We start from the raw sequence: 11736 nt of genomic DNA, 5'->3' as shown, positions 1-11736 counted from the left end.
GACTGTGTGGCGTCAATTGTTTTGTTATGTCAACAACACGGAATTGTTTACAAAGTGAAAAACGTAAGACCATTCACCTCCCTTCATTCGACGTACCGCAACCAACATCTACAATTCAAACGGCAGCTGACGACACGTAAACTGCACTTTAACCTTCCGAATACAAATAAATTGAATGACAATGAAATAAAACCATGACAGTTAATCTGTCGAGTTGTTTCTTACCTTTATTGGCCACTGAGACGTACGTTCCAGCTCCACATGTCTTACATTCCGCTTCAAATTCATTTCTCCCTTTCCTGAAAGCCGTATATTTGCAGGAAAGGACATCAGAAAATGTACACTTTCGTTTAGGCATAGCCAAATATTTTACGTAACTCACTTGGTTAAAAAGTACACTCACAAATCCAACGTGCACTACAGGAAGCCAAGCCAATGCAAAACGAAGATACGAAACGAAAATTTTAAATAATCAATATTTACATTCGCTTATAGGTTGATCAACGATAACATCGACGATCCTGGTGCCACCTACTAACACCGCCTTCGTGCGTGTTTATGACGAAGGCTGCGCCAATAGTTAAAGTATTTAAGAAGAGAGCAATAGAACGGGACGAATTGTGAATTTAACTGTATTATGCTCAACTTTGCGAAAAAGCCGGACACTAAAAATCCGCCCGGACCCCGGACAAAGAGCTAAAAAGGAGGTCATGTCCGGATTAATACCGACGCCTGGTCACCCTAAGTGTAATTCACATATTTTTATATAACATAATGGGACTAAGCCAAGTGGCCAACTTGTAGAGAAGAATAGACCCCTTGTCCCAAGAGGACTTTGACCAAGGTGGACCCTGACCCGTTGCCTTGAAGGATTACAGCTGTCTCAGGCTTAAACCAAGGACAGTGATCTGTGAACTTAAAGGAAGACAAATGACTTAGGACTCACATCCCTGAGGGAAATCTGGCAGCACTGTAACCTTGACCTGTGATATTAGGAGATTTAGCAACAATGCAGACTATCCTGATACCCTTATTTCCCTACAACAGGTGAAAAGGTGAATGTCTGGCGTGTGCTGATAAAAGACAGCATACTTAGAACATTTTTTTATCAATCACAACAACAAGAACTGTTTTTCTGGTCATACTTGAGCAATTTGCTGTCCCTCAGCTTCTTCCCTTTCAGGCAAATGTTATCTTCCAACAGGATGGTGCACCACCATACCGGAGTTAACATGTTTGTGAGTTCCTGGACTTAACATTTTCATAGCATTAGATAGGATGTGATGGACTAACCACAGTCCCTGGACATAATCCTTCTGTATTTCTTCCTGCAGGTTTATGTGAAGGACGTTACCAGTGCTTTGCTTGTACATGACCTTTGCGACCTCCACAGAAGAACTGTGTATGCTGTAGTTTCCATCATCCCAAGGGTGCTTATGCACACCTGGGTTCAGGTCGAATATCGTCTAGATACTTTACAGGTTATAAAAGGAACCGATGTAGAAGTGTATTAATTTGTTGTACAAACTTTCTGAGGCCACAAAATGCAAGGATCTATTTTTTATTTGCCTTACAAAATCAGAGAGTTTGCAAGATGACAAAGATGATGATGATGATGATGATGATGATGATGATGATGGTGCGAGCTCACAATAGTAACGTCTTTAGTGCTAAAATTTTATGGGATGAGTGTAAAGAAATATCGAAAAATTATTAGTCAACTGCAAATTAGAATATAAAGATTTCCCTACACACACACACACACACTCAGAACAACGAGAATCATGTTGCCAGATCTAAAAACTACAAAAAAAGAGAAGAAGCAATGGAAAGAATTAAAATAATACAGCAGATACCCGTGACTGGCTGATCGCTGGGATAAAAGGAATGAGCCAGCCACTCTGCAACACGCTACCATCTTCAGTCTAAAATCTCAGACAGACAATTTACACATCTTGAAAAGCTTGAGCACATTCATTATCAGCTAAAATTTCCTCCTGCCCACTTACCACAATAAAATCGCATCACAGACTTCACCAATACCTTTTTTATAGTTCATTCACGATAGTTTCAATAATGGTCCATATTTATTAAACATACTTACAAAATTATAAAATTTTCTAAATATGCATGAAATTGGAGAACGATAGCTTTACAGGGGAGGGGTGGGGAGGGGGGGCAACTTGAGTAATTGTTCCTCGTGTGGGGGATCTCTTCATCATGGATCTGACCCCATGCAGTTGCAGGTAAAGCAAAAATGGTAGGTTTGGATTTAGTGGTAGAAACAACAATATTTCCATAAAAGAAAGTCTGCCTACAAAACACTCGTGCTGAGGAAAAATAAACTGCATATAGGGGTGGTCATGGACTGCAAGGATAGAAACAAGCTTGTGTTGCAATGACGAGATAACCCAAGAAATGCCACGAAAATGTTCAGCAGACCATAATGCTTCCTTCTCTGGGCTGGGTGCTTCTGGCGATTATTGCAGGGCGTGTCTTTCAGGCGTTTCACGCCATACACGCCAACGGCCATCTGTCCCATGGAGCATAAAACGTGATTCATCTGAAAAGACTACCAGTCACCACTGAGTGGACATACAGCTGTGGTACTGGCATGCATATTCCAGACTTTGTTGCAGCAGTCAGTATGGTAAGCACCTGCTATGGAGGCCCATAAGCAGCAACGTTTGCTGAATGATCATTGAGCAGACACTCCTTCGGATCACCTGGGCACTCAGCTGCTGAACAGTTGCACGTCTATTACTCATACGCATCACCACAGTTGTCGTTCTCCCCTGGCGTCGATGGTCCATGATGCAACACGGTTGTCTCATTGCCAGTTTTGGATAGCACAATTTTGACATGCATGGTATACTTTAATCTAGTGATGGGAATCCACTCATTCGACTACAAAAATGGCTCTGAGCACTATGCGACTTAACTTCTGAGGTCATCAGTCGCCTAGAATTTAGAACTAATTAAACCTAACTAACCTAAGGACATCACACACATCCATGCCCGAGGCAGGATTCGAACCTGCGACCGTAGCGGTCGTTCGGTTCCAGACTGTAGCGCCTAGAACCGCACGGGCAATCCGGCCAGCCATTCGATTGCAGCTTTACGTATCGGTTGAATTATTTGTTCATTGTTTTGAGTGAAATCAGTCTATGGGAGCAACCGAATGGAAACAGTCAAATCAGTCGGTTTTAGTTTCACATATCAATTTGATTATTATTCATTCATTCATTCATTTCTTCTGCATGAAACTAATCTCTGGGAACAACCAAAAGAAAACAGTAGCCGCAACCTGGTGGTGTTTTGTGTACTGACTGAGTTATTCATTATTTCTTTTGAAGTAAAATTATTGTTTTAGTTTTTCTGGCGGTTGAAGCAAGCATCCATTCATTCGTTCAACTATAACCACTGTTTAGTGGTTTAGCTGACTGAGTTTTCCAGTTATTCTGCTGAGTGAAACCAATCTGCAGTACTTTCATCTGGTCAAGTTGAAGCAGTGGTACACAATACAAACTGGGCTACACATCCCCAGAGGGTGGACCAACCCGCCACTCCTCCTCCTCCCCCCCCCCCTTTTCCCCTCCCTTCGCCCGTGTGTACGAGAAGGCACTGAGTACGCCAAAGTTATAATAAGCAATATACATAATCTCTTATTATATACTGAAAGACTGACTATTTCTTCTTTTCGCCATTTAAAACTGATAAACTGAACATATGTTTTTGGATAGGGTCTGCCTTTGGCAAAACACAATTTTGTTTTTTAACCCAGACATTTTTCACTGCAGTTGCAGCATCTTCAATGGGCTTTCATTTTATGGCTTTTTACCACATGGTGTGGTTTTTCTAATGTATCACGTTTCTACAGCGACAGTTTTGTTTCACAGTTTGTCATCTGCAACCACTTACACGTTTTCTGTTTCCCCTTCGTCACTGTCAAACACTATATATTGAGTTGTCACTGTCACTTTTTCACTGTTTACCGACTGAAAAAATACACAATACGTCAGGAAAACCACACCATGTGGTAAAAAGCCATAAAATAAAAAACCACTGAAGATGCTGCAACTGCAGTGAAACAAGTTTGGGTTAAAAATCAAAAGTGTTTATTGCCAAAGATGGACCCTATCCAAAAACATATGTATTGTTAAAGCAAAAAAGAGCTTCAACCCCAAAATGATGAACAGATTCTGTGCATTAATTAAATTAAATTGTTCCAGATGCAAAACACTAACTAATAAAGAAGAGTTTGTTGGGAGTAATGTACAAACAAAGCAGAGCAAGAATAAAAAGCTTTCTTATGGGTGCGTGAAGAAGAAAGGAACATGGCCAAATTTTTGCGTCTGTTTCCATTCCGTTTCCCTGAAAAGGTATGACGGACGCTGGCGTTTAAAAATAATGACTCTGTAACTCACGTAAACCTAGCGATTATGTATCTATACTCCATAAGCCAGTATATAATTTGAGGTGGAGGGTAAATTGTGTACGACTGTTGTTTCCCCTTTCAGTCAAGAATTTTTTGTTGTATAGCTGTTTCTATATTACATATAACATCTTTAATGTCGAAGTTTTGGTCGCCTGGATTAAAGCGAATAAACACACATTTTAACTTGGTTTCTATGAATTTTTGTCTTTGAATCTCTTCTTCTTTATTCCGATATTTGTGACCATTTTCATCACATTCAACAGCAATTCCATATTTTTTAAAATACAAGTCGATCCTGTATGGTTTTACATAAAACTGCAGTTCAATATTTCCGTTTGGAAAACGTTCAATTATTTCGCCAATACATCTTTGTTCTTTAGTTCTTTTCGGTAAATTTATATTTAACTGGAAATCATTTCTAATCTGATCTACAACTTTTTCTGAAGATACTGTTCTATGTTTCAACAATAAAGATGTCAGTTCCCTTTTATTGACGAATTTTGTCGATTTATGAATTCCTTTTAAGTTCACATTCTTAGAAATACTGAGGGTTTTTAATGACTGTTGATCTTCTTTGTTAACATTCTTTCTAACTGCTTGTGTAGGTCGTTTAAAATGCAGTATTTCCGCAACATCGCTTCCTTTGTACTACACATTATTTTGTTCATCAAGAACTGTCAAAAGCCGTTTGCCACTGTACTTGTGATACATTTTCATTCTCGACGACTGTTGTATTTTATCACACTCCTCTTATCAGAACTACATACAGCCCAAGCGTCCCACTATATAGGAATGTAGAAGTACTATTTCATTTTATATTTCATTTTAAATTTTATATTAGTTGTTTTGTTTCTCTGAGCTCGACTTTTTCTTTTATTTTTTTTAACAGCGTTCTCGTTTTTTCAAATAATTCCTGCAAGCTCACGTCAGCGTACTGCTGCTGCCAGGGCTAGGGTGACAGCCGGCGCGAGGAGGTGGCGCAGTGGTCCGCTGCAGCCAGCGCAGGTCCCGTTAGCCCTGTATTCACGGCAGCTAACGCGCCACCTCCTCACGTCGGCTGCCTCCCTGGGCCGGGCAGCAGCAGGAGGCGGCTACGGCGGCGGCGCCCGCCCCCAACAGTGACCGTGAAAAGTATGGAATGAATCGTTCAAACCCAGAGACTGAGTGGAAACATTCATAAAACTGACATAACTGGCAGATACATGGAGAGTGACGTGGGTGCAGGCTATATTTTTTTCATTCGACCGAAAAAACCGGCTGTCCGTTGTCGCACAAACCACAAACGTAGCCGTTTCGGAAATGCAGGGTGTGTATACGTGGACAACGGAAAAAATTCCCAGATTTTTCCCGGATTTCCCGCTTGAAAATACACTTTCTCCCGGATGAAAATACACTTTTTCCGTGTTAAATGACAGTATACTTTTCTTCGGCACTGTAAAACTTACCAATCCTTAGAATGTTTATGGTTTTCTACACAGACGTAGAATTTGCCGGCACTTTAGAAAACGAAACCCAGGGGGAAAAAAGAAAAACAGGTTTTGGAAAGATCTTTGACGTGCAGCAACATGTACGCTGCATTTCTTCGTTTTACGGAGGTATAAATTTGAATTCCACCAGACACTGCATGTTACTTTCCGAAGCAATGAAATCGAGATTGCGACGCGCTTTTGTAAGCCAGTCATAGCTCATGTCACGTGATCTCGCCAGCTGATCACAGCACAGGACACGCAGTGTAGTCAACCAATAGCAAGATCACTCTTAAGCAGCGCGAACACACAAAAAAATTTAATGGTTTAAATTAATATACATAGTTTTGCTAGAAGAAAAACAAAGCTTTTTCACAAATAATATTGGTCTTAAGATTAATAAGCTGCAAGAGAAGCTAAGCTTCCACATATAATTCTGATCATTTTGCGTGTGTTGCACTTTAAGATACAGCACACAAATGTGCCAGTAAAGTTTTTAATAACAACGTAAATGTCTGATCTTCTGGGCTCGAAATTCTTCTAGATGGTCGACCTCAAAGAGTTGACTTTTAAATGAGAGTCAAACGCTCTGTGATTTAAGAAATTCATTGTACATTCTCGCACAAAGTTCATCTTGTGTAAAAGGAAATTTACTTTGAAAGTAACTCTTCTCAAACCACCATTCGCAATATTTTCCCGTGACCTGTTAGGAATTGGTTCGCTTCAGCAGTTGCCAGAGAGCGCCAGATAACAGGCGTCACTGCGCCTGCGCAGCTACGGTGACGCAGGAAGCTCGCATGTTTGTACGTGTAAAACATTAAAAGATCTTGCATCCTGTCATAAAAGAAACAAGACATCAAAGGATACTTCAGGAGCATCGGAATTTCGTGAACCATACTGAAATGCATAATGCGGCTTAAAGTGCACAATCGTATGTCCAGATTCGTATGTAAATTTTCTTGAGTACCAGTACTGTATTATCTCATGTTTGGTTCTTTATTATGGCATAATGCCATACAAGCTAGAAGGTGGAAAACGTGCACTTGAGATGCAGCGAACAGTTGAAACTAGCCAACAGTGTGAAATTAAACACTTCGTTTCAAATAAATTGACTGCCTCAGCGCAAAATATTAATAAAAGCCAAATCTCTTTAGCAAACCGACAAAAATAACTTGTTCTGCAAAGTGATTAATGCTTGACTGTCAGAAAGGTGGAAATAAAACCTGAAACTAACAACATATTTTAGCCTTCCGTAATTATGCGAACGTATTTTAATTCATTTGGTAGCTCCCAGAAATCTGTTTTGTTTTCATTTAATGTGAGAGCAATAAACGAAGAGGAAACAGCAAAATCACTAAACGTTAGCACAGGTAACGTGGAGACTACCCACCTCCCCACTACAACTCAGACTGCTCTGTGCATCAGCCTGGATCTACGATATTTCCGAACCGGAGCAGTTTAGATAGTGGCGCCCAGCCACACATCTGTAGCCAGAAGCGGGAGAAGGTACTACTCATAGGCGATTCAATTGCGCACGCCCAAGAGCCCGCCCGCAACTGCTCAAATGAATCAGATGTGAACAGCTGTCATGTCACGCTCATCGGAGGCAATTTTTTGTTAGGAAGCACTGTATATTCTTCCTAAAGCCTTTGACACACTTTCGTTGGCAGACGCTTGTATGAGCACTGTGTTTTGATATTGTATATGGCGCATTTCCTTTGAGACTTCAGTTTTATTTTCTTTTTTTTTTTCTCTCTCGTTCATGTTTTTTTGCTGCAGCATTATTCTGCAGAAGCGGGATACAGTAATATCCTTCGTTTGAGTACTGGTTCTTACCAGTCAAAATCACAAAAATTTAAATGGTAACTAAAACAAGGAAAAGTTCCCGGAATTCTAAAAAATTCCCGGGTTTTTCGCGGTTTTCTTCCGGACGAAAAAATTCACGGTTTTCTCCCTGATCTCCCGGATGTCCCGGGTCGTATACACCCTGAACTGCTTCCACCCTTTGCCCGAAAGCAAATGATCATATTCGTTTTGCGTCGCCTCCGTCACGGTTTACATTAATAACACGATTATTGCAGCTAAATAGCCATACAGATTCAAAGGACAATTACACTAATACACTAAATTAGATATTTTACATACTGTGGTTCAAATGGCTCTAAACACTGTAGGACTTAACATCTGAGGTCATCAGTCCCCTAGACTTGGAACTACTTAAACCTAACTAACATAAGGGCATAACACACATCCATGCCCGAGGCAGCATTCGAACCTGCGACCGTAGCAGCAACGCGGTTCCGGACTGAAGTGCCTAGAACCGCTCGCTTACAGCGGCCGGCTACATAATGTGGTTTGCATAGTCACTGTGCCAGCTTGGTACAGAGCATTCACACGCTGCGTTTTTGGTTCATGATACGACGTGCTGCGAATAAGGTGGACTCCCATTCTGATGATCACGTGTCTCTTCTTCCTTTGTCCACATCGGTCAACCATGACGCCTGTTCTGTAAAATTCTGGAGCTATGCCTTCCCTGTTTTCCTTCAATGTTTTTATTGGGCTTGGCATTGGTGATGCGTAGCATCAGGTTTGTCTTCAATGAGGAAGGATTCCTTCGCCAGCAGGTATACGAGTCTGGACACTCAGATCGCTTTCTTATATAGGTCGCTTTTACTCTTTCAAATGTCATTAGATTTTTCACTGTGAGATGTGGTCCGATTATTTCTACGCCGTACGTCAGTACTGGTGAGATATTGTCTCTGAATAGTGACATTGCCGTCTCTACGCTGCGGGATGTTAATGTGTTCTGTTTCATGGGTAGCCATTCTTGTTTGCATTGCTTTCTCTGTTACGTGTTTTGTGAAACATTTTGCACTTAAAATGCGTTTATATGCCCTCCACTGCAAGTGCTGACCTGCCGTCGTGATGGTTTATTATAGTTGACTTCGAATGTAGCCGGTGCTCACGCTAATGTAGAATAAGAGAATTTGAAATACCCACAAAGTTAATCATGTTAGTTAAAATGTGTATAGACAAAACTTTATTTCGTATAAAGACTCTTGTGGGAGAAACTGAAAATATTAAAGTGCGTTCTGGATTCAGAACGCCATTTCACCTCGTCTTAGAGTAGATAGATAATTTACAAAATCAAAACAATTTGGAATATTATTACAAGGGAGACAGGGCAACCAAGAGTACAGGATGACGGCATCACCATCAAAGCGAACGGAAACTTGATAAACAACAAGCCGGAAGTCGAAAACATTTTGAATAATCATTTTTTAAATGTTGTAGAGAAAATAGGATCTAAATGTTCATTAGAAGAAGCAAGGCAGTTAATGGATGAGGCCTTACCCACACCATTTGATACAATTGAAATTCCACTCACCTCTCCTTCTCTCAAGAATAAAATCTCACATGGAATTGATGGCATTTACAGCAGGATAATAAAATCTTGTTCCCAAGAAATAAGTGGGATTCTTAGCCACATATGTACTATCTCTCTGAAGCAGGGTATTTTCCCAGATAGACTGAAGTATGCCATTGTTAAACCACTGCATAAAAAAGGGGATACGTCTGATGTCAACAACAACCGCCCAATCTCTCTTCAGACTGCCTTATCCAAAATTCTTGAAAAAGTAGTGTATTGTAGAGTAACTCTACACCTTTGTAAAAATAAAGTTTTAACAAAATGTCAGTTTGGTTTCCAGAAGGGTTTTTCAACGGAAAATGCTATATATACTTTCACTAATGAAACATTAAATGCTCTGAGTAACTGGAAGTCACCCATTGGGATTTTTTGTGATCTATCAAAGGCTTTTGATTGTGTAAATCATGGAATACTTCTAGATAAGCTCAAGTACTGTGGTTTAAATCATACCTAATTGGAAGAGTGCAGAAAGTTGAAATAAGCAGTTCATATAATATGCAAAAAACTGGTGATTTCTCAAACTCGTGAACAATCAAGAATGGGGTGCCGCAAGGTTCGGTCTTGGGTCCTCTGCTGTTCTTAATATATATTAATGACTTGCCATTCTATATTCACGAGGATGCAAAGCTGATACTTTTTGCTGTGATACAAGTGTAGCTATCACACCCAACAGACAAGAAATAACTGGTGAAATTGTAAACGATGTTTTTTCAGAAAATAATTAAGTGGTTCTCTCCAAATGGGCTCTCATTAAACTTTGACAAAACACGGTATATACGGTTCCACACAGTAAATGGAATGACAGCATGAATAAATATAGACTTCGATCAGAAATCGGTAGCTAAGGTATAATATTCAAAATTTCTAGGTGTATGCTTAGATGAGGGTTTGAACTGGAAAAAACACACTGAGGATCTGCGGAAACGTTTGAGTTCAGCTACTTGTGCTATTAGGGTCATTGCAAATTTTGGCGACATACATCTCAGTGAATTAGCTTGCGAGGTGCCGGAGCTAGCAGTGTATTTAACACTAAATTCTAGAATCTACATATGTAAATGATGCTATATGCCCTCCCTTGTTCTAACTCCGACTTTTGCTGTTGCACAAGGATTAAAAAATATACGCGAACTGACTGTAATCAACCCTGCAAGTGGAGTAGAAAAGAGTTTGGCACCTGCAATAATTTAATTTGATAAATAAGTTAAATAAAGGAAGGTTTCATAAACGTAGTGAGAAATGATGGGTTGCTCTACCGATTAACAGAATTAAAGTTCTGTCCAAAATAACAATATGATTTATTAAGACTAAACACAAAATAATAAACAAAAACACATGAATTCTAATTTATAATACATCAAATTGGCTCAAATTGGATACACAAACAAACGCTGTGAAGGTGAAGTTGTCCCTAAACTAGATTGTGAGGTTTATGACGAAGTGGTATGTGGAGCCAATTCCTTGCCACTCAAATCTTAAGAGAGACACACAGCTAACCCAACATTAATTGCTGCTACTCAAGACAGAACAAAGTTAGAAAAGACGAACAGGCGCGCTCTGCTGAGCTCTGATTATCACCTAGGAAAATCCCTATCTGCCGGTGCTGCGGATGTACCTTACCAAACTGTCTTCTTAACTGCCAGAACACGATCTGGCGTATATAAAATAAATAAAATAAAATAAAATAAAATATTAATTTTTCTATCTGTATGATAGTGATTGGTTGTAATTAATATTTGCTTATCTGGAACGTGGACGTTTAATTATTTGGTATCAGACGCTTGACAATGGCTTTTTCGTAAATGCAATGTTATTCGTAGTTGACCGTGAAATAAGACTCAAATAATCGGACTTCGTATTTAAATCGTTTCCAAAGACTGCTGCGGTAGGTGCGGACTCAAATCTAAATTCTCAATATTAGAGTAATTTTACCAGCCATGTCAATACGTCGTACAGAGGTGACTGTCTATTAAACATAAAAAGTTTACACAGTTAGTTAAATCAGATATATTCAACCAATAAGCCTACAGTTAAATAATTCCACTTACTTTCATAAATATAAATTCTTTACAGAATCGAGTGCCTAGTAAGATTGCAACTCGCAGTATTCTTATATAACATCAAATATGGCGGTGTGCCAGTCAATGAAATATACGTGCTTCCCGCACCACTTATCCAAGACCTCTCCCTTCTTAATGAAACATAAGAGTATCGTAATTGTGTTTTTTGTTTTATCAGCGACATAGCGCTGCAGTTCTGTGCCATAGGCTTTATTTATTTGTCAGAGATTAATTATTTAATTAAGATTTCGCGTTTCCGAGGAAACTCACGCACGGCATGCAAATGTGCCTTTATATTGCCCCCTGAATTGCGAGGCGAAAGGACACACCTGCAGGCGAGCAATT

The sequence above is a fragment of the Schistocerca piceifrons genome, chromosome 9 (assembly GCF_021461385.2).
Source record: "Schistocerca piceifrons isolate TAMUIC-IGC-003096 chromosome 9, iqSchPice1.1, whole genome shotgun sequence".
In the NCBI taxonomy this organism is placed as follows: Eukaryota; Metazoa; Arthropoda; class Insecta; order Orthoptera; family Acrididae; genus Schistocerca; species Schistocerca piceifrons.
Note: the sequence above shows the minus strand (reverse complement) of the source record.